Source organism: Suricata suricatta, chromosome 14, assembly GCF_006229205.1.
Source record: "Suricata suricatta isolate VVHF042 chromosome 14, meerkat_22Aug2017_6uvM2_HiC, whole genome shotgun sequence".
NCBI classification, from domain to species: domain Eukaryota; kingdom Metazoa; phylum Chordata; class Mammalia; order Carnivora; family Herpestidae; genus Suricata; species Suricata suricatta.
Genome location: NC_043713.1, coordinates 48,965,854 through 48,992,190, shown reverse-complemented (window position 1 = coordinate 48,992,190; position 26,337 = coordinate 48,965,854). Strand labels below are relative to the sequence as shown.

The 26,337-nt window shown below is 39.4% G+C and overlaps 1 long non-coding RNA gene and 1 pseudogene across 1 annotated transcript in view; both read right to left on the bottom strand.

The window, feature by feature from the left end:
• Positions 1-25,522, bottom strand: part of LOC115277832 — a 28,637-nt gene extending 3,115 nt beyond the window's left edge. The window contains exon 1 of the long non-coding RNA XR_003902535.1: positions 25,385-25,522. This is a non-coding gene — a long non-coding RNA (uncharacterized LOC115277832). The remainder of the gene's footprint in view (positions 1-25,384) is intronic.
• LOC115277831 lies at positions 17,101-18,722 on the bottom strand (annotated as a pseudogene).
• Positions 25,523-26,337: the final 815 nt, after the last annotated feature.

The following is a 26,337-nucleotide window of genomic DNA, read 5'->3' as shown; positions in this document are numbered from 1 at the left end:
TTCATCTGGAGACTCACGGAACAAAAAACCAAGAAAGCTTGAAAATATCCTCTGTGCCCCTGGCCCACTAGATCTCTGGGTGAGGCCACAGTCATAGAACCTAAGTACCTGCCTGAGGGGCTGAAGGAAGAAGAAAGAAAAATTCTAGAGAGAGACAATACAGAGAGAAATCAAGAAGTAAAATAACTCAAAATATTATCTCAGCAATATAAGCACACTTGGAACCATCTGGATGACCATCTAACAATCTATTACTACCAGGAGATTTTAGGGCCTGCGTTTATATTTAATAAGGTATTAGCCTTGTGGCATTCTTTGTTAACTCCTCTATTTGATAAACATTTATTCAGCACCTATTGTGTGCCAGACACTATTCTAGGCACCAAGAATGCAACAGGGAAAACAGCAAAGGACCCACCTTTCACCCTGGAGTGGACATTCCAGAAACATAGCTCTATTCTTATTGTCATGGCTAATGACACAAGAGCAGAGCTGAATTTCATAATAAAACATCACAATGTGCTGTAAGAAGCTCTGGCTTTAACAGTAGTTCAAATAGAAAACAGTCATGTTAAAATAGAATCATCACACAGCACACGGAAACTGCAAACTAAAATGAACCTGTACCATAAAAGTCAAGATTACATTTATATTGCAAGCCTCAATTTTATTTCTTTTTTTTTCAAATAGTTTCTTGTCAAATTGGTTTCCATACAACACCCAGTGCTCTTCCCCACAAGTGCCTCCCCTCCATCACCACCACCTCTTTTCCCCCTCCCCCTCCCCACCTCAATTTTATTTCAACAAAATGATATTAATAGTTCATTATTAGTATCATCTGAATTTTTGTTTCTATCTAATGTACATCTTTGCTTTTATTTCTGTGCTATATAAGTGCCGTAAGCATGAGGTATTTACTTCTAGTTTTATGCTTATTCATTAAAGAAAAATAAAATAATTTTATTAGTCAACACAAAGGGTCTGTGGCAATATTTTTCTTTAAAAAAGTTAATTCTCAAGAAACAAGTGTTGGCAAGGATGTGGAGAAAAAGGAACTCTTGTACACTGTTGGTGGGAATGCAAACTGGTGCAGCCACTGTGAAAACCAGTAAGAAGTTCCCTCAGAAGTGCTGATGCATAGGAGCACATGTACCCCAATGTTCACAGCAGCACTGTCAACAATAGCCAAATCATGGAAAGAGCCTAAGTGTCCATCTCCTGATGAATGGATCAAGAAGATGTGGTATGTATATGTGTGTATATATATACATACAATGGAGTACTATATGGCAATGAGGAAGAATGACATATGGCCATTTGTAGGAAAGTGGATGGACCTCGAGGGTGTCATGCTAAGCAAAATAAGTCAGGCAGAGAAGGACAGATACCATATGTTTGCACTCATAGGTCTAACAGGAGAAACCTAACAGGGGACCATAGGGAGAGGAAGGGGGAAAGAGAGCAGGGAAGAGTGAGGAACACAGATCAAGGGAAACTACTGAATACGAACCATGGACTGAAGGGGGAGGGGGATGGAGGGAGGGGGTGATGGTCATGGTGGGGGGCACTTGTGGGGAGAAGCACTGGGTGTTATAGGGAAACCAATTTGACAATAAACTATTATTAAAAAAAAGAAGTTTCCTCAAAAAATTAAAAATAGAAAAAAAATTAAAAATAGATTCCTATGATCCAGGAATTGCAATAGTGGGTATTTATCCCCCCCAAAACCACAAAAACAGTCATTCAAAGGGATGCACCCCTAAGTTTACTGCAGCATTATTTATAACAGCCAAACTACGGGCAGCCCGAGTGTCTATCAATTGATGAATAGATAAAAAGGATGCGGTATGTACGTGTATGTACATACATAGTAGAATATTACTCAGCCATAAAAAGGAATGAAATCTTTCCTTTTGCAACACGGAGATAGAGAGTATAACGCTAAGTGAAATAAGTTAGAGAAAGAAAAATAAATACCATACAATCCCACTCATATGTGGAATTTAAAAAACAAATGAACAAAGGGGTTAAGAAGGAAAAGATAGAAAAAACAGACTCTTACCTATAGAGAGTTGATGGTTACCAGAGGGGGGTAGGGGTGGGGGAAGGGAGAAAATAGGGGATGGGGAGTAAAGGAAAAAAAAAAGAGTCCTTGTGAGCTAAAATCATTTCTGAAGCTCAAGACACAATTAAAATATAAATTGTTTTTGTTTTTGTTTTTTTTTTGAGAGACAGAGAGACAGTACGAGCAGGGGAGGGTCGGAGGGAGAGAGAGACACACACAATCTGAAGCAGGCTCCAGGCTCTGAGCTAGCTGTCAGCACAGAGCCAGATGCAGGGCTCGAACCCATGAACCATGAGATCATGACCTGAGCCAAAGCCGGACGCTTAACCAACTGAGCCACCCAGGCGCCCTGAAAATATAAATTTTTTTAAGTTTACTTGTTTTGAGAGGGAGAAAGAGAGAAAGCACAAGCGGGGGTGGGGGGGCACAGAGAGAGGGAGAGAGAGAATCCCAAGCAGGCTCTGTGCCATCAGCATAGAGCCTGATGCGGGGCTCAAATTCACGAAACAGGAGATGAAGACCTGAGCGGAAATCAAGAGTGGGACACTTAACTGACTAAGCCACCAAGGCGCCCCTACTATAAATTTGTGAAAAAGTTTTATTCCTCATTCAAATTTGGGAAACTCTTATTTTTTATTCAATAAACTTTCAATGTTTATTTATTTTTGAGAGAGAGAGAGAGACAGAGAGCGCGAATGGGGGAGAGGCAGAAAGAGAGGGAGACAGAATCTGAAGCAGGCTGCATGCTCTGAGCTATCAGCACAGGGCCCAGTGCAAGACTCGAATTCAGAACTGCAAGATCATGGCCTGAGGTGAAGTTGGACACTTAACCAACTGAGCCACCCAGGCGCCCAAAATTTGGGAAACTCTTAATGTTACTCAAATCTCAGCTTCCCCACTTACTACCAGTCTGGTATCTCTATCAGACTTTATGCCCTCCTCTATGAAATGGAGATAAGACCAACACATCATAGGAACTGTGTTGGGAATTAAATGAAAAAAATGCATAGGAAAGAGCTGTCTGGCATTTCCCTTTCCAACAGGAAATAGGAAACAATTTCAAAACGAGTGATAAAAAGAAAATACTTAAAATGAGAAACAAGGCCATTTCATTATTTATTAAAATTTTTTTTAATGTTTTACTTATTTTTGAGAGACAGGGTGTGAGCAGGGGAGGGGCAGAGAGAGATGGAGAGAGACAGAGAGAGAGGGAGGGAGAGATTGGGAGACACACAATCCAAAGCAGGCTCCAGGCTCTGAGCTGTTGGCATAGAGCCTGATGCGGGGCTCAAACCCACAAGTCGTGAGATCATGACCTGAGCCAAAGTCAGATGCTTAACTGACTGGGCCACCCAGGTGCCCCAAAGCCATTTCTTTAAAGAATTCCTTCTTCTGGGGCACCTGGGTGGCTCAGTCAGTTGAGCATCCAATTTTGACTCAGGTCATGATCTCGCAGTTCATGAGTTCGAACCCTACATCAGGCTCACTGTGGTCAGTCTGTCAGCACAAAGCCTGCTTCAGATCCTCTGTCCCCCCCTCTCTGCCCCTCCCCCGCTTGCACTAGCCCAAAAACAAATATAAAGAATTCCTTCTTCTCAAGAAAATGTAATCATAATTTGCCTGGAAATTTCCAGAGTCTCATCAACTAGGAAACTATTTAATCTGCAAAGAAAAAAGAAAAGAGGAAGAAGCCATAACTAAATAAGAAAGCAATGCTCATGCCACAAATGTAAGTGAAAGTCTAGCTTCCCATTTTTTGAGAAAGAAATGAAAAGGAATGTTGGAGATACAACCCATCAATCCAAAGCTTCTGCTCCCACACAGCATGCTCAAACAGCAATGAGCTACCTTAAGTATTTAAGAAAGGAGTGTTGCTTCTCTGAATTTGCCAATTCTGAATACCCAATTCCTCCCTGTAGTAGTTTGGGTGGGGGTTGTTGTTCCTTAATTTCAAGGTCCTTTTGGCCTTTATATTTGCAAAGGCCCAAAGTTCATTTCAAGTCTAGTCTTTAAATACAACTGTTTATTTGATTTGTTAACCCAGGTGATATTTTTTTCTATTCTCTTAGCCCTGCATCCTTCGATTGCCTCTAACCGGGGAGCTCCATGTTGAAACTTTAGTCACTGCTTCCCTCAATACTGTCTTTCCTAGTAGCCATATTCTAGGGTCAAAGGAGTTGGACTTATTTTGCTCCCTTTGGAAGGAAGAATCACTTCCTTTTTGGAGTTCAAGTTAAAAATGGAGTCCTGCACTGCATAGAGCAGTGGTTCCTCCAGTAGAGCAGCAGCAGGTACCTCCGCAGTGCTCCGCCGCTCTCCCTCACACGCATTCTAAAAAAAACTACTCAGGACTGAAACTCAGAGCAGGTGCAACGAACAAGGTCAAATAGATCGATCAACCCCAGCAAGTGGTAAAACTAGGTCTTAAACCCAAGAAGGATTTGACCAGTTAGAGCAGAGGATAAAGGCATTCCGGAAGAAGTAAAGATGTACGCAAAAATTATTAGACATAGAAGGAACTGAAAGTAGCTCAATCTGACTGCAGAGCAGGTGGCTGTAAGGAGAGGCAAGAAGGGAAAGTGTAGTATAGAAGTACGGCTTTGGAGTCAAACACATTCAAGTTCAAATCCTAGGGGTATAAAAATTTAAGTTCTCGGAGTCTTAGTTTCCTTATTTGCAACCAACATTTCAAAAAGGAATAAATGAGATCATTTATATACAGTATGAAAGACAATGATAACATATGATGTGCTCATACTCATGTATAGTATGAAAGACAATGATGGCATACTTAGTAACTAAGTATTATATTCATAGAGGTTTCTAAGTAATAGATATGAATATTGTACTCTCTGAATAAGGCTGACAGATTAGTCTGGGCCACATTATTAATAGTTTTGAATGCAGAGCAAATTCAACTAGGTCTTGAAAGCTATTTGGAGTCGGTGATGGATTTTTAGCTGGGAAAGCATTGATCAGGTTTCTGTTTTCATTAGGGCAGACATTCAAGTACAAGGCAGTGTGCTAAGCTGTGGGAAAGGTGTTTAAATAAAAGTGCTATCTAGAGTCCCTATGATTCATTGGCATCAACACTGACAATTTAGTCTAGTCCTGACTTCAAAACAGGAAACTCGTCGTTATTTTCCATTTACAAAGTGGGTGGAAGGAAGCTGGAGTTGGGTGAAGACACATTGTAGTGGAAAATCTAACCAGAACCAAGTGGCAGAGACCTCCTCTAGCCCTGAGGGCAAAGTGCCTCATTTTCCTCTAAGAGAAAGAAAAACACCATCAAAGTGAAGATGGGCCTTCTTCAATTCTGCAACAGGGAAGTAAAATGCTCAGAACTAACAAAAATCAAGTATTCTAATACAGTACTATATGTATCATTTCCTGTAATAACTTACTTAAAATTTGCATTGACTCAGGCAGTTGAAGGTCAGTACCAGAATCCACTTCAGATAGGAATACATCTAAATACAAAAAGTTCACTTTTTTTATCTGTTTTTCCACTTTGAGGGAAATATTTCCATGCAAATGCTGACCTCTTGTGGTAAGAACCAGTTACTTCAAAGAAAGCATCCAGTGGAATTTAAGATCATGTCAATGAACAGAAAGACGCAACATAAGTTAAATGATCATATTTTAAGGGAGACAAAAACCCAACCATCTGTAAAATGCCTTTTCCTTGTAAATCCACGACTCCACCACAGGATTTCTCATTTTGCTTAATACATACCTATTGAAAAATAGAAAATATGATCACTCCAAACCACGGATTTATTCCCACTGAAACAAGTACATCTAGTTCCTTCACTCTCACTGCCTTATACACTCATCAAATGAATATTTAAAAATTTATTCACCAGTCCATTTATTGAGACTGATGTTTCCAATTCTGCATTACCAATGGTACTGAAACATACCTGCTGTGTACATGTGCAAGAAATCCTCGTGTCTTTTTACCTGGTTAGTAGATTGAAGGGTAGTACATCTTCAATAATACTAGAGTGCCAAACTCTTTTCCAAAATATTCGGATCAGATTATATTCCCATCAATTGAATATATGAGCCCCACCTCCTCAGAAAAATAAATCTGGCTTTTTAACTCAGGCCAATCAGATGAGAAAACAGTATCTCAGCATTGTTTTATGCCTTTCCCTGATTCCTTGTGAGGTTAGCAGCTTTTCATGTTTCCTCTTCTGTATGAATTTCCTGTTTACATCTTTTGCCACTTTTAACTTGACTGTTTGCTTTTTTTTTTCAATATATTCTAGATATTAATCACTGGTCAAGAGTCGTAAATACCTTCTACCACTCTAAGTTCTATCTTTCCATTTTTATTATGGTGTATTTTGATGAGCCAAAATTAATTTAATTTTTAAAAATTTTTTTTATTTTGAGAGGGAGAGAAAGAGCATGAGCAGGGGAGGGGAAGAAAGAGAGAAGGGGAGAAAGAACCCCAAGCAGGCTCCAGGCTCATGCAAAGCCCAACACAGGCTTGATCTCACAATTGTGAGATCATGACCTGAGCCAGTATCAAAAGAGTCAGACGCTTAACCAACTGAGCCACTTAGGTGCCCTCAGCCAAAATTAGGGGTGTCTGGGTGTCTCAGTCAGTTGAACGTTCAACTCGATTTCAGCTCAGGTCATGATCTTGCGGCACGTGAGTTTGAGTCCTCTGTCAGGCTCTGAACTGAGTGTGGGGCCTTCTTAGGATTCACTCTCCTTCTCTCTCTGCTCCTCCCCCACTCACCCCCCCCAAATAAAAATATAAACTTTTAAAAAATAAAATAGCTAAAATTACTGATCTTTTCCTTTGTGGCTTATGTCTTTCATATTTTGAAAAATCCATCCCTACACCAGGGTAATTAGGATATTTTCTAAATAATTTTACAGTTCATATGTCTTTAATCCACCTGGATTTTTTTGTGTGTAATACGATGGATCCATTTTTATTTTTCCACCTGTGGATAACCAATTCTCACAGAATGATTTATCATACAATCTCCTATTTCCTTACTGTCACAGCATCTTATAATGTGATACAATGAAACAGTAAAACGTTTCTAGATATATGTAGGTCTGTTTAGAGGCTCCTCATACTCTTTTCTTAGTCTATTTATCTTCTCTAAATCATTACTATGGCATCTAATTATTATGATTATAATAAACTGATCTCTCGGTAGGGCAATTTTTAATTTTTTCCAGTGTCACTGAGGAACAATTGACAAAAGTTGTACTCATTAAGGTGTACAACATGATTTTTTCTGTTTTTGTGTAGTTGACATACAATATTACATGAGTTTCAGATGTCTCCATAGTAATTCAACATTTATATGCATCATATAAACATATCATGATAAATCTAGTTGCCATCTGTCACCATAAAAAGTTGTTAACATATTATTAACTATATTCCCTGTACGTTGCATCCCCACGTCTTTATAACTGGAAGTTTGTACCTTTACAAGTTGTACCTGTGTTTCGCCACATCCTTGCCAACATGTTATTTCTTTCTTTGCTTCCTTTTTTTTTAATATAATGGCCATTCTGACAAGTAAAAGGTTATATTTCACTGTAGTTTTTATTTGCATTTCCCTAATGATTGGTAATATGAAGTATCTGTATGTCTACTTCAGAGATATGTGTATTTAGGTCTTCTGCTCAATTTTTAATTGGGGTTGTGTGTTTTTTGGATACTGAGTACAACATGATGTTTTGATATACATATACACTTAGAAATAATTACCACAATCAAGCTCATTAACATATCTACTATGTCATATAGTTACCTTTTTTGTGTATGATGAGAACACTTAAGATCTACTCTCTTAGCAAATTTTAAGTGCAGATCTTCCTCCATTTACAATGAGGTTACATCTTGATAAACCCGTCATAACTTAAAAATCATTAAGTCAAAAATGCATTTAGTGCACTTAACTACCAAGCATCATAGCTTAGCCTAGCCTACCTTTAATGTGCTCAGAACACTTACATTAGCCTACAGTTGAGCAAAATCATATTTTATAATAAAGTGTTGGGGTGCCGGGGTGGCTCAGTCAGTTAAGCGTCGACTGCAGCTCAGGTCATTATCTCATGGTTCGGTTTTCCATTTTTTGAGGAACTTCCATACCATTTTCCATAGTGGCTACATCATCTTGCATCCTCCTTAACAATGTACAAAGTTTCTTGTTTTTCTACTCCCTCACAAAGACTTGTTATCTTCTTTTTGATAACAGCCATTCTAACAAGTGTGAGGAGATATCCCATTTGATTTGCCCTTTCCTGATAAGTAAGGATGTTAAACACCTTTCCATATACCTATAGATTACTTTTATGTCATCCTTGGGGAAATGTCTATTCAGGTTCTTTGCCCATTTGTGTATGTGTGTTAATATCTTATTTCTTTTTTTAAATATAATTTGTCAAGTTAGCTAACATACAGTATATACAGTGTGCTCTTTGCTTTGGGAGTAGCTTCCCATGATTCATCGCTTACATACAACACCCAGTGCTCATCCTAACAAGTGCCTTCCTTAATGCCCATTTTCCCCTCCCTCCCACCCCCCATCCCTATCAACCCTGTTTGTTTCCATATTTAAGAGCCTCTTGTGGTTAATTGGATTTTTTGGTTCTTTGATGATAAGTTGAGTTTCTTATATATCTTGGATATTAACACCTTATCAGATGTATGGCTTGCTAATATTTTCTACTGTTCTATAGGTTGTTTCTTTACTCTCTTGGTTGCTTCATTTGCTCTGCAAAAGCTTTTTAGTTTGATGCACTCCTGTCTATTTTTGTTTTTGTTGCCTGTGGTTTGGAGTCATATCCAAAAATGATTGTCCACACCAATGTCAAGAAGCTTTTTCCTTAAGCTTCCTTCTAGCAATTCTATAGTTTTAGGTCTTACGTTTAAGTCTTTAATCCATTTTGATTCAGTTTTTGTAGGTGGTGTGAGATAAGGGTTCAATTTCATTCTTTTGCATACGGATATCCAGTTTTCCCAACATCATTTATGGAAGAGAGCATTCTTTCCCCATTGTGTACCTCGGGCATCCCTGTTAAAGATCAGGGGCACCTAAGTGGCTCAGTTGGTTAAGCATCTGACTTCGGCTCAGGTCATGATCTCACGGCTCATGAATTCAAGCCCTGAATCAGGCTCTGTGCTGACAGCTCAGAGACCAGAGCCTCCTTCGGATTCTGTTATCTCCCTCTCTCTCTGCCCTTCCCCTGCTTGTGTGCTTACTGGTGCGCGTGCTCTCTCTCCCTAAAACTAAACACCAAAAAAAATTTTTTAAATACCAGTTAACCATATATGCATAGTTTATTTCAGGGTTCTACATTTTGGCCTACTTGGCTTTTTTTTTTTTTCCCAAAGCTATATTATTTTGATTGCTATAACTTTGAAATATATTTTGAAATCAGTAAGTGTGAGGGAGGCCTTCAGTTTTGTTCTTGTTCAAGATTACTTCGGCTACTTGATGTATTTCATGGTTCCATTCAACTTTTAGGATTTTTTTCTATTTCTGTGAAAAAAAAGGCATTGGAATTTTGATTGGTATTGCATTGAATCTGTAGATCACTTTGGGTAGTATGCATATTACATTAATTCTTCCAATCCATATACATGGGGCATCTCCATTTCTGTCCTTTTAATTTTCTTTTACCATTGTTTTATAACTTCAGTGTATGTCTTTCACTTCCTTAGTTATATTCTGAAGTATTATTCCTTTTTCTATTATTATAAATGGGATTGTTAATTTCTTTTTCAGATATTTTAGTGTTACTGTATAGAAATACAACTGATTTTTGTATATTGATTTTGTATTCTGAAACTTTATTAAAATCATTTATTAGTGCTAACAGTTTTTATGGTTGAGTCTTTTGAATTTTCTATATACAAAAAAATTTCATTTTCAACAGGGATAATTTTACTTCTTCCTTTCCAATTTGGGCACCTTTTATTTTTCTTTCCTAACTTCTCTGGCTAGGACTTCCAGTACTACATTGCACAGGAATGGTGAGAGTGGGCATTGTTGACAGTGGGCATTGTTGGGAGTGGTCATCAAGAAGCTATGACCACTGCTGACCCATGAGCTGGACCCAGTAACTGGAGGCTTCTTACCCCTCCCCTGTCCTTGGAATGTCTATTCTGCTTGCCTTCTCCACTCTTAGAGGCTGCTCCAAGGACATAGCCTTATGATAGTGATGTGACGTTGAGATTATGTGGATGGTTTATATGACTGAACCCAGTCAAGACCTCTGTATAAACTTTTAAGACTTGGCAGACAAGTACAGAGATCTACTCTTCTTGCGGCCACCAAAGACAGCTTCATACGTTAGTTCCCTTGTTTATTAAACCTACTACCTACCAATCTCAGCTGGGTAGCCTCTTTCTTTGGTGTCTCCTTGCTCTCCATGAATGAGGGCCAGTTTCAGATTATACCTGGAAAGCTCCCAACCAGACAATGGACCTCAGGAAAAAGGCATCCATGGGGGAAATCCCAGGTTGGCCATTGACCTCTCTGTGGGTTGGAGTAGCATGCATATCAGATGCTTGTGGACCACCATGTGAGTACAGGGACAGCCCAATAATACTGGCTGCTTTAATGAGCTTGTTTGAAAAATTGCACATAGAACATTGCGGTGAAACAGGGAAACACATGGTTTTGCAGTGGGCTGGACTCTCCTGTGGGCAGTTAAGCTGGCCACTATGTCTAGCTAGAAGCTGAAGCTCAAGTTAGGAAGTCAGAACAGCTATGGTCAGAGAAGGACATGTAAATGTCCACTGGACTGCCAGCTTTGGAGATGGCAGACAAAATGGGAGAGCAGGGTAGTAAGTTGGAGATTTCATTTTGCAAGCGTTTTGCAAAAAACTCTTAGAGGAAAACTTACATTCTTTCTCTGTCCCTTGAGGTTGTAAATATTATCATGTCTCTGAAATATAAACCCCAGGAGATAACCAAAACACTGTTCTCAGGGATTAAAAAATAATACCAAAAGTACACTAGTGCAAAACTGGAATTTGGTTTTCTCTCCACTAAAAGGACAGTTTGCTTAGATTATTGGTCTGGTCTTAATAAGAAATTGTAGGGGCACCTGGTTGGCTCAGTCAGTTAAGCATCCGACTTCAGCTCAGGTCATGATCTCACGGTTCGTGAGTTTGAGCCCTGCCTCGGGCTCTGTGCTGACAGCTCAGAGCCTGGATCCTGCTTCAGATTCTGTGTCTCTTTCTCTCTCTGCCCTTCCATTGCTCACTCTCTTTCTCCCAAAAATAAACATTAAAAAAAAGAAGTGATGCTAAAGTTTCTTATTTGTATGAAATACCTAAAAATCTGTTATGTCCTGGTATAGTGTTATCAGTCATAATTTTAAAATGTCTGCCACAGCAATAATCAAAATCCCTTGTCAATTACATTAAAATGAACTCTCATCAGATCTTCAACCATGGCCATTTCTTAAGTCTTTGTGATTTATTGTTTTACTCTGATGCTTTGACCCCCCCAAAAAGGTGTTCTTGCAAAAGTGCTTCATCTGTGAGATTTATGGAAAAGACTTTTATTCTAAAATCTAAGATCAATTTGCATTCATGTAGGAGGGACACATAATAAACCTTTCAGGTGCTTCCCTCCCAAAGCTATTCACGTGGCCCCACCATATCTCACGGGATGGTAGCCTGAGTCCTGTACTCATTCTCCTTTAGCCCCCATCAGTAAAATGGACCATTACACTGATGATCTAATGTTAACATGTGAAGATTTGCCTCTGCTCTGGGACACCCTATAGGATTTGCTAGAGGATCTACAAGAAATAGGAAAGGCAGTGAACCCCCAGAAAACTCAAGGCCCATAAGGTTTTGGGAGTCATTTGGTTCAGCAAGATTTGAATTCTCCCAGAAGCTGTGATTGATAAGGTACAAGCCTATCCAACCCCGAAAATTACAAAAAAGGTGTAAACTTTTGTAAAGATCTGGGAGGTTGGAAGACTTTTATTCCCCATCTGGCACAGTATCTGTCCGTTGTATTACCTGGAAAAGAAAGGGCACATGTGGGAATGGGGATCAGAGCAGCAAGCTACCTTTGAGAAGACAAAGATACTAGTATAGCCAATTAAAGCTCTGGGCATCTCCCAAGCAGGGCTACTTTTGGAGTTAGATGTATCTGTGATTCTGGGAGGTATGGGTCAGACACTGTGACAGAGACAAAAGAAAGGCAGAGTGCCCCTAGGATTCTGGTCTTGGCTCTAGAATGGAACAGAAATCTAATATATCCCCATAGAGCAACAGCTTGGGGAGGGGTGGCATTTGGGTCCACCTGCAAGAGCCTGAAGTGGTCCTGTCTTCCATTTTCCAGTTCAAAAGGCACTGACACTCCCTGGCAATCAAGAAGCATATGCCCTAGCTTGGGTACAAGCCCTAGCAAATGACCCTTCAGAAGATACAGCAGATTGGATGCACAGAAAGAGTAGCCACCTCAGTGCTCAAGTAGAATGACATACTGCCAAGGATGCTGAATTATCCTTGAAGTACGGTGACTTGGTTAACATGGTAGCAGCATGTCCTGTGTGTTCTAAACAATGCCCCAGGAAAGTGCTGAAAGATTCCGGGGCCATCCATCAGAGTTCCCAGCCAGTGAGGGACTGGAAAATGGATTACAGGGGCTCTCTCCCTCTAAGGATTCTAAATACATTTTGGTTTGTGTGGATACCACATCTGGCCCAACCCAAGCTTTTTCCAGTCATCATGAAAACCAGGTTGCCACCATTAGAGGCTTAGAGAAGCTGAGTACCATGTATGGATACCCTCATCAACTAGACAGTGATAAAGAATTAAAGAGTCATATTTCAAAAGTCATCAAGTATAAGATTGGGCAAAAAACCATGACATCAGAAGTTCTATCTTCCCACAAACAATAGGGTTGGTAAAAAGAAAAAATAGAATATTAAAGCAGTGGATTAAATTACTAACCTTGGGCAAATGACTTAAAGTACTGTTCCAGGCTTTAATACATCTGAATTATCAACATTAGGGTCTGTGGTCCCAAATGCTAGATTGGGGACTCCTGCCAAGGCACCCAATACCATAAAGGCATGAAAATCATGGGAAGGTGATTCCCTGACCCATTCCATGGATCAACATGCTATGCTGCCCCCTCACACCTATCAAAGGCATTATCTACTAAAATTTGCAATGGGATGTTCTACTGGGATGGGTGAGTAACTTTTCACCCTTGGGTAAAGAGAAACTACCCAATTTCCCTTGGGATCCTATTGTCCTGTTGCAGGCTGGACCTGCTGAAACATACTCCTCCTAGAATGGAACATGCACCACTGAAAGAGCAGAGAAGGTGGGGTCCTGGTCTGGCATATCCCACTCCCAGTCCATCTCCTCACATGTCACAGTGCTATCTCCCCCAGCCAACATGTATGATATGAACAACCAGGTCAATTTCCTAAAATGGGCAAACTCCCTCTCCTTATTGCCAGGTGGGCACATTTTGTTTCCTACTGTTAGAATCATTTGGCCACCATCTTTGTTCCTTCCATTGACCTGGAGGATGTCATGGCACATATAGAAAGCAGCTCTTTCTAAATCTACCCAAGAAGCCTTGATGATAGCCAACAAAGCCTATCCTTACTGAACACTGAAATGTCTCTAATGAAAAAAGCTGTCCCCCAAAATAGCCTTGGACATTATTACTGCCTCATGAGGAGGCACCTGGGCTGTTATCCAAACAAAATGTTGTGTGTTCATACCTGATGAGTCTGCTAAAGTTTGCTGGGTTTTTAAAATTAAGATTCTATTGAATCTACAGATCAATTTGGGAAGAATTACACCTTCAGTACTGAATGTTCAAATCCATCAAAACCATTTGCCTTTCCACTTATTCATGTCATCTTTATCTCAGCAATGTTTTAAAATTCTTTTACAGTTTTAAAAAATTTATTCAGAGGTATCTATTGTGGTTTATGCTACTATAAACTGTATTTTATTTATTTTTAATGTTTATTTATTTTTGAGAGAAAGAGAGACACAGCACAAGCAAGGATGGGGCAGAGAGAGAGGGAGACACAGGATGTGAAGCAGGCTCCAGGCTCTGAGCTGCCAGCAGAGCCCGACTCAGGGCTTGAACTCACAAACTGTGAGATCATGACCTGAGCCAAAGTCAGAATCTTAACCAACAAACCCACCTAGGCACCCCTAAACAGTATTTATTTTAAACTTTATTTCCCAAGTTTCTAGAGTTACCACAAAGAGCTAAAACTATAGATTGTTTGACTTTGTATCCTATAATCTTGTTAAACTCACTTATTAGTACAAATAGTTCATTTTTTGATACTTTTTTTATACCTTTGAAATTCTGACATTAAAAATCATGCCATTTGTAAATAAAGACACTTTTGTTTCTTCCTTTTGAATTCTTTGTTGTATGTCTTATGTTATTACATTGGCTAGGACCTTCATTGTAATGTTGAATAAAAGTAATGAATATGGGGGTACCTGAGTGCTCAGTCTGTTAAGCATTCAGCTTCACCTCAGGTCATGATCTCATCACTCACAGATTCAAGCCCTGCATTGGGTTCCGTGCTAGCTTGAAGGCTGGAGTCTACTTCCAATTCTGTGTCTCCCTCTCTCTGCCCCTCCTCTGCTCATGCTCTCTCTCAAATAAACATTAAAAATTGACAAATATGAATATCCTTATCTTTTTCCAGATTTTAGGGGTGAAGATTTCAGTATTTTACTATTATTATGTTAGCTGAAGATTTTTAAAGATTCTTTTTATCAGATTGAAAAATTCCTTTTTATTCCTAGTTTCCTGATCTTTTTAAAATTATGGATGTTGAGTTTTATCACTTTTCCTATCTCTGAGAAGCTTATATTTATATGTTTCTCCTTTATTCTGATAACATGAAGTACATATTAAACCAAACTTCTATTCCTGAGATAAACCTTAACTTGGTCATGATCTACGAACCTTTTGATATATTGCTGGATCTGAGTTTTTTCTTTTGGGACTTTTATACCTAAGTTCATAGGGACATTAGTCTGTAATTTTATTTCCTTATAATGTACTTTAGAGATTGTGAAATCATAATTACGTTAGGCTCATAAAACAAGTTGGTAAATGTCTGCTCATGGTTTATTCTCTAAAAGACCTTGTGTAGAATTATTTTTGCTTCATAATAGAAATTACCGGTGGAGCCATCTAGACCTGGAGTCTGCTCTCTGGAAAGGTTTTCATTACATGTTCAATTTCTTTAACAGAAATAGCACTATTCATATATCCTATTTCTTCTTTGTCAGTTTTTGTAAATTGCATTTTACAAAGTCTCCAAAATGAAAAAAAATTTTTTTAATTTAAAAGTTGTCAGATTTATTGTCTTAAAATTTTTAAATACTATTCTATTATCTTTTTAGTGCCTGTAGGATATGTAATGATGTTCTTTTTCTTTTTTTTTATTTTTTTAATGCTTTTTATTTATTTTTGAGAGACAGAGACAGCTGGAGCAGAGGAGGGTCAGAGAGAGAGGGAGATACAGAATCTGAAACAGGCTCCAGGCTCTGAGCTAGCTGTCAGCACAGAGCCCGACGCGGGGCTCGAACCCACAAACCGTGAGATCTGACCTGAGCCGAAGCCGGATGCTTAACCGACTGAGCCACCCAGGCGCCCCTGATGTTCTCTTTTTCATTTCTCATAATGACAAACTGAGTTTTCTTTTAGTCTTGATCATCTTGTTAAAGGTAAACCAATTTCACTTCTGTCTTCATAGAACCAGCTTTGGTTTTCTTCATTTTGCCTATTGTTTGTTTTCTATTTTGTTGCCTTTATATTTATTATTTACTATTCTACTTTCTTAGGGTTTAATTTGCCTTTCTTTTGCTCACTTCTTGAGATGGAAATTTACATCATTGATTTTTAACCCTTTCTTTTTTCTAATGCTTACAAACTATATAAAATACACAACACAACAATATATTAAAGCTAAAGATTTTCCTCCAAGTATTACTCTAGCTATATCCATAAATATCAGTAAATTGTTTTGTTATTATTGGTACATAATACCAAAATACACAATAATTGGCATACAATTCAGAATTTTGTTTCTTAATTTCCAAATATTTAGTGATTTTGCTACATACTCTTTTGTTATTGATTTCTAAATTCCATTATTGTCAGAAAACATATTCTATCTTAACCCTTTAAAAGTTTTTGGACTTGCTTTATGGCTAAGTATATGGTCCATTTGGTAATAACTCAGGTGCACTTGAAAACAAAATTCATTCTGCATCTATTGGATGAAGCATTTTATAAGTATTGATTATGTCAGGTGGGAAAGTAGTATTATTCAAATATTCTTTGCTTTATTCATTTTTTTCCTGCTTACTCTATCAATAACTTAGATGTATTAAGATTTCCAACTATGGTTACGTATTTTTCTGTTTATTCTTTTAGCTCTGCCAATTTCTGCTTCATGTGTTACAATGAGGTTTTGTTTTGAGATGCACACACATTAAAGATTAGTGTTTTTCTGGGGCATCTGGATGGCTCAGTTAGTTGAGCCTCTGACTTCAGCTCAGGTCATGATCTCCCGTTAACGGGTTCAAGCCCCACATTGGGCTCTGTGCTGACAGCTCAGAGCCTAGAGCCTGCTTTGGATTCTGTGTCTCCCTCTCTCTCTGCTCCTCCCCGGCTCATGCTCTGTCTCTGTCCCTCAAAAATTAAACTTAAAAAAATTATTTTCCTAATGTAAGTATCATTTAATTATGAAACAAGCTTCTTTATTTCTGGTAACACTTTTTTTTTTCATCTCTCCAATTTTATAAAATTAATATAGTAATGCTGTATTTTTTCATCATTAGTGTTTATACAAGTATTTCTCCATCCTTTTACTTTAAATCTATTTGATCTTATTTTTAAGTATATTCCTACAAACAGCATATAGTTGAGTCATGCTTTTTTTGATCCAGACTAACATTATAAGATCTTTATTTGATATTTTATCTATTAACATTTTAAAAATAAAATTTCTATTTTGGAATAACTTTATATTTTTTTTCCAAAAAGACACATTTATTCAGCGTCATGATCAGACTATTACATTTAGCAATCAACAGCCTGGGTGCAAAAAAAAATCTACATTAAAACCCTTTGTTGGAATGCTTTACACTTTCCACAGAACAGAAACTAAAATAACCTGTTATACAGTTAGTCACAAATACAGTCCTCGAGTTTTTTGCCCATACACATGAGTATTGTCTAAAACATGCCTTCTTTGTAGCAGCTAGGCCCTGCCACCACTGTGCTTGGCTGAGTTCACAAATCTATTGTAACCTGTAGCTTCCCTGTCCCTTCTCTGGGTCTCCTCTCCTGCTAGGCTTTGTTTCTTGGCAGTAATTAAAACCTTCTGCCACTGCCATGGCTACTGCTGCTGCTGCTGGAACTGCCACAGCCACCTTGGTTTTGTGGTTTGGCAAAGTATTGGCCTCCACCACCATAGGGGCCAGAGCTTCTGCCTACAAAATGTCCTCCTTTCATGGGTCCAAAATTTAAAGACTGATTGTTGTAATTGCCAAAATCATTATAGCTTCCACCACCTCCAAAGTTGCTTCCATCATTACCAAATCCGTTATAGCCATCCCCACTGCCACCATATCCACCACCACCTCGACTGCCACCAAAGCCACCACGTCCACTGAAGTTTTCTCCATGACCAAAGTTGTCATTCCCACCAAAACCACCTCCATGACCACCACCAAAGTTTCCAGAACCACTTTGACCTCTTGGGCGGGAAGAAGCACTAGCCATCTCTTGTTTTCGATAGAGCCTTCCTTACTTCACAGTTGTGGCCGTTCACAGTATGGTATTTTTGAATGACAATCTTGTCTACAGAGTCATGGTCGTCAAATGTTACAAAAGCAAAGCCTCTCTTTTTGCCACTGCTTTGGTCAGTCATGATTTCAATCACTTCAATTTTCCCATACTGTTTAAAATAATCTTAGATGATGTTCTTCAGTGTCTTCTTTAATGCCAATGACAAAAACCTTTTTCACAGTTAACTGGGCACCAGGTCTTAGAGAATCTCTCGAGACAGGCCTCTTTGATTCTACAACTCTTCCATCCGCCTTGTGTGGCCCTGCATTCATGGCTGCATCCACCTCCTCCACAGTGGCATAGGTAACAAACCCAAAGCCTCTGGAGCGCTTGGTGTTTGGATCTCTCATTACCACACAGTCCATAAGCATTCCCCATTGCTCAAAATGGCTCCTCAGATTCTCATCAATTGTTTCAAAGCTCAAACCTCCGACGAAAAGCTTCCACAGCTGTTCAGGCTCTTTGGGAGACTCTGATTTAGACATGACGGCGGTGGGAGGGGAGACTTCAACGATGCTTACTCAACGGCATCCACAGGCAGAAAGAGGAATAACTAGATTTAGAGAAAAGTTGCAAAAATACTACAGGCAGCTCCTGAATACCTCTCATTTAGTTTCCACTAATGTTCTATCTTACATGAACTTTGTTTTCCTATTATTTTCCCCTTAGACAAACTATTCCATAAACTTAATACTAAAATAAAAACTGAAGTTTTTGGAGCAATAAACATCACCTGCACAAGAAACTCTGCAGAGGAAATCACATATATCATATACCCAATAAGAAGTTGTGAGGCTGAAAAATCTCTAAACTATCAATTATAACAAATACCCACTTTTCTAAGTAAAAGGCTGAATTAGCTTTCTATTCTTTTTAATACAAATATTATATGAGGGAGTTGGCAGCGGTGGCTGTTGCAGGGGCATGCACTTCGGCTGTGGCTGTGTGCACCTCCTTTCCGGCAGCACACCTCACCTCTGGCGGCAGCAGCGCAAATCCCTGCCAGTGCCAAGAGAAACTACCCACTCCCGTACAGGATCCCAGCTAAGAAACCAGCCGCCAAAGCGAGTACATCTCATCTGTGGTAGCATAAAAGTGCATGGACTAGGAGTTTGAAGCAAGGCGGCATGGAAAATACAGCTTGGCTCGCCCGCAGCACAAGGAGATCAGACTCATAAGAGTGGCTTGCGGCACTTAATTCCAGCAGAGCTTGGGCAGCCGCCATTCTACTCTCTGCAACCACAAAGGCGGGGCCCCCTGAGAGCAGCCCCCGAGACCTACCTACACCAAACCACGCCTATCCACTAGGGGGAGTTGCTGGGTTTTTTGTACTTATTTTTTATTATGATTACCTTCTTTACTTTTTAAATTTTTTTAAATTTTTACTCTTTATTTTCCTTTTTTCTCTTGCCATTCAGATATATTCCCCCTTATCTCATCTTTATCTCTCCCCTCAACTGATTACACACTTTTAGGCTATCCATTGTCCTTTGTTGTCTCTGCACCCCTTTTTTTTCTTCTTTTCTTCTCTTCCCTCTCCCTTCCTTTTCTTTTCTTCATTTCCCCTTTTTAATTTGTTTGTTTGGTTGTTTGATTTGTCTGTGCATCTGCGTGCTTTTGTTCCCTGTGTGTTTGTCTGTCTGTTTTCCTCTTCAGGGCTACCCCAAGAAACAAGCCAGAGAGTCCCAAATATCACTGAGTAGGGAAATAAAATAACCAAAAGGCACAAGAGAAACTGAGAGACACCATTAAAAGAACATTTCCTGAAACAACAGGCCCTGGACAGTCAATAAGCCTCCTTTAACAGAGCAATACTAACAGGTGCACAGTGCACAAGCTTTTAAAACTGACAAGAGACAGAAAGCTAGCCAAAATGACAAAACATAACAGCTCTCCCCTAAAGAAACTCCAGAAAGAAGTCACAGCCACAGAACTGCTCAAAACAGATCCAAGCAACATAACTGAACAAGAATTTAGAACAACTGTCATAAAATTAATCACTGGGCTTGAAAAGAGCATCAGAGAAGCTACTGATACAATGACTAGGGACTTTCAAAATAGGTGTGATGAGTTTAAAAAGGCTATGGGGCGCCTGGGTGGCTCAGTCAGTTAAGCGGCCGGCTTCGGCTCAGGTCATGATCTCACAGTTCATGGGTTCGAGCCCCACGTCGGGCTCTGTGCTGACAGCTAGCTCAGAGCCTGGAGCCTGCTTCGGATTCTGTGTCTCCCTCTCTCTCTCTGACCCTCCCCTGCTCGCGCTGTCTCTCTGTCTCTCAAAATAAATAAAAGACATAAAAAAAATTTTAAAAGGCTATAAATGAGGTGCATAATAAAATGGAGGTGGCCACCTCATGGATTGAAGAGGCAGAGAGAAGAATAGGTGAATTAGAAGACAGTTATAGCAAAAGAGGAAGCTGAGGGGGAAAAAAAAGAGAGAAATTGATCCAGGAGCAGGAAAGGAGACCGGAGTGATACCATCAAATGGAACAACATCCATATCATAGGAATTCCTGAAGAGGAAGAAAGAGAGGTCCTGAAGGGATACTAGACCAAATTATAACTGAGAATTTCCCGAATCTGGGGAAAGAAATAGACATTCAAATTCAAGAGGCACAAAGAACCCCCTTAAGATGTAATTTGAATCGAACTTCAGCACAACATATCATAGTGAAACAAGCAAAATATAGAGAGAGAATGCTGAAAGCAGCTAGGGATAAAAAGGCCCTAACATACAAAGGGAAACCTATCAGAGTGCTTATAGACTTATCTAATGAAACTTGGCCCACCAGGAAGGAATGGCAGAAAATCTTCAATGTGATGAACAGAAAAAATATGCAGCCAAGAATCCTTTATCCAGCAAGCCTGTCATTCAAAACAGAAAGAGAGATAAAGGTGTTCCCAAATAAACAAAAATTGAGAGAATTCATCACCACCATATAAGGCCTACAAGAAATCCTAAGAGGGACTGTAGGAGGGAAATGTTGCAAAAAATACAAGGTACCACAGACACCACTGCAAACATGAATTCTACGGAGAACACAATGAATCTAAACCCACATTTTTCAATAATAACACTGAATGTAAATAGACTGAATGCTCCAACCAAATGACACAGGTAGCAGAATGAATAAAAAAAAATCCATCTATTTGCTGTCTATAAGAGACTCATTTTAGACCTGAAGACACCTTCAGATTGAAAGTAAAGGGAGGGAGAAATAACTATCATGTGACTGGAAGCCAAAAGAAAGCCAAAGTAGCCATACTTATATCAGACAAACTGGGCTTTAAAATAAAGGCAGTAACAAAAGATGAAGAAGGACATTATATAATAATTACAGGGTCTCTCCATCAGGAAGAGCTAACAATTAAAGGGATGGAGAAATATCTACCATGCAACTGGACGCCAAAAGAAAGCCGGAGTAGCCATACTTATATTGGACAAACTGGACTTGAAAGTAAAGGCAGTAACAAGAGATGAAGAAGGACATTATATAATAATTACAAGGTAAGGGCGCCTGGGTGGCTCAGTTGGTTGAGCCTCTGACTTCGGCTCAGGTCAGATCTCACATTTGTGGGTTCAAGCCCTGCGTCGGGCTCTGTGCTGAAGGCTGGCTCAGAGCCTGGAGCCTGCTTCCTATTCTGTGTCTCCTTCTCTCTCTGCCCCTCCCCCCTCATGCTCTGTCTCTCTCTGTATCAAAAGTAAGTAAAACATTAAAAGAAATAATTACAGGGTCTCTCCATCAGGAAGAGCTAACAATTATAAACATCTGTGCGCCAAATTCAGGAGTGCCCAAATACATAAAATAACTAATCACAGACAGAAACAATCTATTGAATGTGCTAATTGCAGGGGACTTTAATACTCCACTGACAGCAATGGATAGATCAACCAGACAGAAATCACTAAAGAAACAATGGACCTGAATGACACATTGGAACAGATGGAATTGATATATTTAGAACTCTGCATCCTGAAGTTAGGGAATTCACCTTCTTCTCGAGTGCACATGGCACATTCTCCAAGATAGATCACATACCGGGGCATAAAGCAGCCCTCCATAAATATAAACGAATTGAGATCATACTATGCACACTTTCAGATCACAATGCTATAAAACTTGAAATTAACCACATGAAAAAGTCTGGAAAACCTCCAAAAATGTGGAGGTTAAAAACCACCCAACTAAGGAATGATTGGGCTAAGCAGGCAATTAGAGAAGAAATTAAAAGGTATATGGAAACCAATGAAAATGAAAATACAACAATCCAAACTCTCTAGGATGCAGGAAAGGCAGTCCTAAGAGGAAAGTATATTGCAATCCAGGCCTATTTTAACAAACTAGAAAAAGTGCAAATTCAAAATCTAATAGAGCACCTAATGGAACTAGAAGGGGAGCAGCAAGAGCACCCCAAACCCAGCAGAAGAAAAGAAATAATAAAGATCAGGGCAGAAATAAATAATATAGAATCCAAGAAAACAGTCAAGCAGATCAATGAAACCAAAAGTTGATTTTTTGAAAAAATAAACAAAATTGATAAACGTCTAGTCAGGCTCCTTAGAAAGAAAAGAGAGAACACCCAGATAGACAAAATCATGAGTGAAAATAAATCTATTACAACCAATCCCTTAGAAATACAAGCAATCATTAGAGATTACTATGAAAAATTATATGCTAACAAACTGGACAACCTAGAAGATTTGGACAAATTCCTAAATGCACATGCACTACCAAAATTCAAACAGGAAGAGATAGAAAGTATGATGAGGCATATAACCAGTGAAGAAATCAAATCTGTTATCAAAAATCTCCCAATGAATAAGAGCTCAGGCCCAGATGGCTTCCCAGGGGAATTCTACCAGACATTTAAAGCAGAGTTCATACCCATTCTTCTCAAACTACTCAAAAAAATAGAAATAGAAGGAAAACTTCCAAACTCATTCTACGAAGCCAGCATCACCTTGATACCCAAACAGGACAGAAACCCAGCCAAAAAAAGAACTACAGACCAATATCCTTAAAGAATACAGATGCAAAAATACTCAAGATACCAGCAAATCGAATTCAAGAGCATATAAAAAAATTATTTATCGTGACCAAGTGGGATTCATTCCTGGGTTACAGGACTGGTTCAATATTCGCAAATCCATCAATGTGATACATCGTATTAAAAAAAAAAAGATAAAAATGGTATGATCCTGTTGATAGATGCAGAAAAAGCATCTGACAAAATACAGCACCCTTTCTTAATAAAAATCCTTGAGAAAGTCGGGATAGAAGGAACTTACCTAAGCATTATAAAAGCAGTTTATGAAAAGTCCACAGCTAATATCATCCTCAATGGGGAAAAACTGAGAGCTTTCCCCTTGAGATCAGGAACACGACAGGGGTGTTCACTCTCACCACTGTTGTTTAACATAGTGCTGGAAGTCCTAGCATCAGCAATCAGACAACAAAAGGAAATAAAAGGCATCAGAATTGGCAAACTTTCACTTTTCACAGATGACATGATACTCTACATGGAAAACCTGGCAGACTCCACCAGAAGCCTTCTAGAACTGATCAATGAATTCAGTAAAGTTGCAGGGAACAAAATCAATGTACAGAAATCGGTTGCATTCCTCTACACCAATAATGAAGCAGCAGAAAGAGAAATCAAGAAACTGATCCTGTTCACAACTGCACGAAAAACCATAAAATACCTACGAGTACACCTAACCAAGGATGTAAAAGACCTATATGATGAAAACTATAGAAAACTTATGAAACAAATTGAAAAAGACACCGAGAAATGGAAAAACAGCACACGCTCATGGATCAGAAGAATAAACATTGTGAAAATGTCATTACTACCCAAAGCAATCTACACATTCAATGCAATCCCCATCAATATTGCACCAGCATTCTTCTCAAAGGAACAAGCTATCCTCAAATTCAGATGGAACCACAAAAGACCCTAAATAGCCAAAGTAATATTGAAGAAGAAAACCAAAATGGGAGGCATCACAATCCCAGACTTTCGCCTCTACTACAAAGCTGTCATCATCAAAACAGTATGGTATTGGCACAAAAACAGACACATAGACCAATGGAATAGAATAGAGAACCCAGCACTGGACCCACAAATGTACGGCCAATTAATTTTTGACAAAGCAGGAAAGAGTATCCGATGGAAAAAAAACTGCCTCGTTAGCAGGTAGTGCTGGGAGAACTGAACAGCAACATACAGAAGAATGAAACTAGACCACTTTCTTACAGCATACACAAAAATGGATGAAGGACCTGAATGTGAGACAGGAAACGATCAAAACCCTCAAGGAGAAAGTAGGAAACAACCTGCTTGACCTAAACCGCAGCAATTTCCTACTCGACACATTTCCAAAGGCAAGGGAAATTAAAGCAAAAATGAACTATTGGGACCTCATCAATATAAAAAGCTTCTGCAATGCAAAGGAAACAATCAAGAAAACTAATAAGCAACCGACAGAATGGGAAAAGATAGTTGCAAATGACCTATCAGATAATGGGCTAGTATCCAAAATCTACAAGAAACTCACCAAATGGGCAGAAGACATAAACAGACACTTCTCCAAAGAGGACATCCAGATGGCCTACATGCACATGAAACGATGCTCAACGTCACTCATCATCAGGGAAACACAAATCAAAATCACACTGAGATACCACCTCATTCCAGTCAGAGTGGCTAAAATGAACAAATCAGAGACTATAGATGTTGGCGAGGGTGTGGAGAGACGGGCACCCTCCTACACTGTCAGTGGGAATGTAAACTGGTGCAGCCGCTCTGGAAAGTAGTGTGGAGGTTCCTCAGAAAACTATCAGTAGAACTCCCAGCAATAGCACTGCTAGAGATTTACCCAAGGGATACAGAAGTGCTGAGGCATAGAAGCACATGTACCCCAGTATTCATAGTGGCACAGTCAATAATAGCCAAATCATGGAAAGAGCCTAAATGTCCATCGCCTGATGAGTGGATCAAGATGTGGTATATATATACAATGGAGTTCTACATGGCAATGAGAAAGAATGAAATATGGCCATTTGTAGCAAAGTGGATGGATCTCGAGGGTGTCATGCTAAGTGAAATAAGTCAGGCGGAGAAGGACAGATAGCATATGTTTGCACTCAGAGGTCTAACAGGAGAACAGGAGAAACCTAATGGAGGACCAGGGGGAGGGGAAGGGGGAAAGAGAGTTGTGGAGACAGAGGGATGCAAAACCTGAGAGACTATTGAATACTGAAAAGGAACCAAGGGTTGAAGGGGGAGTGGGAGGGGTAAAAGAGGTGGTGGTGATGGAGGAGGGCACTTGTGGGGAGGAGCACTGGGTGTTATATGGAAACCAATTTGACAATAAACTATTAAAAAAAATGAGATGGTCCAGTCTCCACTTTGTGGGATTGAGAAATGAAAAGGAAATTAAACCTACCTCAGTTCCTGCGTTAATTGGGACTCTTTCATGGCAAACAAAAGAAATCCAACTCCAAACAACATTAAGCTATTCTACAAAGGAATGGGTTGTGTTAGAAGATGCACTGAAGTAGTCATCTCACATGAAAAAGCCCAGTGCTCCAACTCCTCTGCAGTTAACTCTTCCCAACACTCTCCCATTGCTCTCTCCCCCTACATCTCTCCTCCCCACTTAATATCTTTCTCCTCCTCTTTTCATTTCCTACAGCCCATCTTTCAACATATTTCTGTGTGTTGGGCTCATTTTTTCTTTCTGCAGATGGGCTTAAATCAAGTGATGGGAAAGATGGCAACGCAAGGTCAAAAATCATCACAATCCCTGAGATTACAGAGATTTGTACTGGGCAGCCAGTATGGCCAATGGATATTATCCTACTGACTGCTCAGCATCCAAAGACCCTTTCCAATTGAAGGGAAATCCCAAATGGGACTCATTACAGAAGATGAAAGAGAGAAGGGATGGGTATCACTTTCCCTGTTCTCTGGAAGCTATAGCGTGAACACAAGACCAGAGGATAGCCAATCAGATACTCCCAGCCATGATCTCGAACCTAGAGAAAGAGGTGCAAACTTTTAGGGCTGAAGCAGCGGGGTGTGGTGGTGAGTCTTCAGTGATGTGATGCCAAATGTCCACTGACCACAGAAACCAGGCAAAGAGCCAAGCCACTGGAGATGGTGTTAGCATCTTAAGACTGATGGTATGTCTTGCTTCCCATGAGGCCTGCCCAAGCTTTATCTCTGGCCTTTGTTGTCTAAGCTTCCTAATACCCTCCAAATAGCTTACACTAACCAGAGATTTCTATTGTTTATATTAAAAAGAACCTAATAGCAGTCATAGTTTCCAGACACAGAAGAAAAAATTTAAAAACTTACTGCTACCCAGGCCCAGTTATATGCCCACCACCGTCCTGT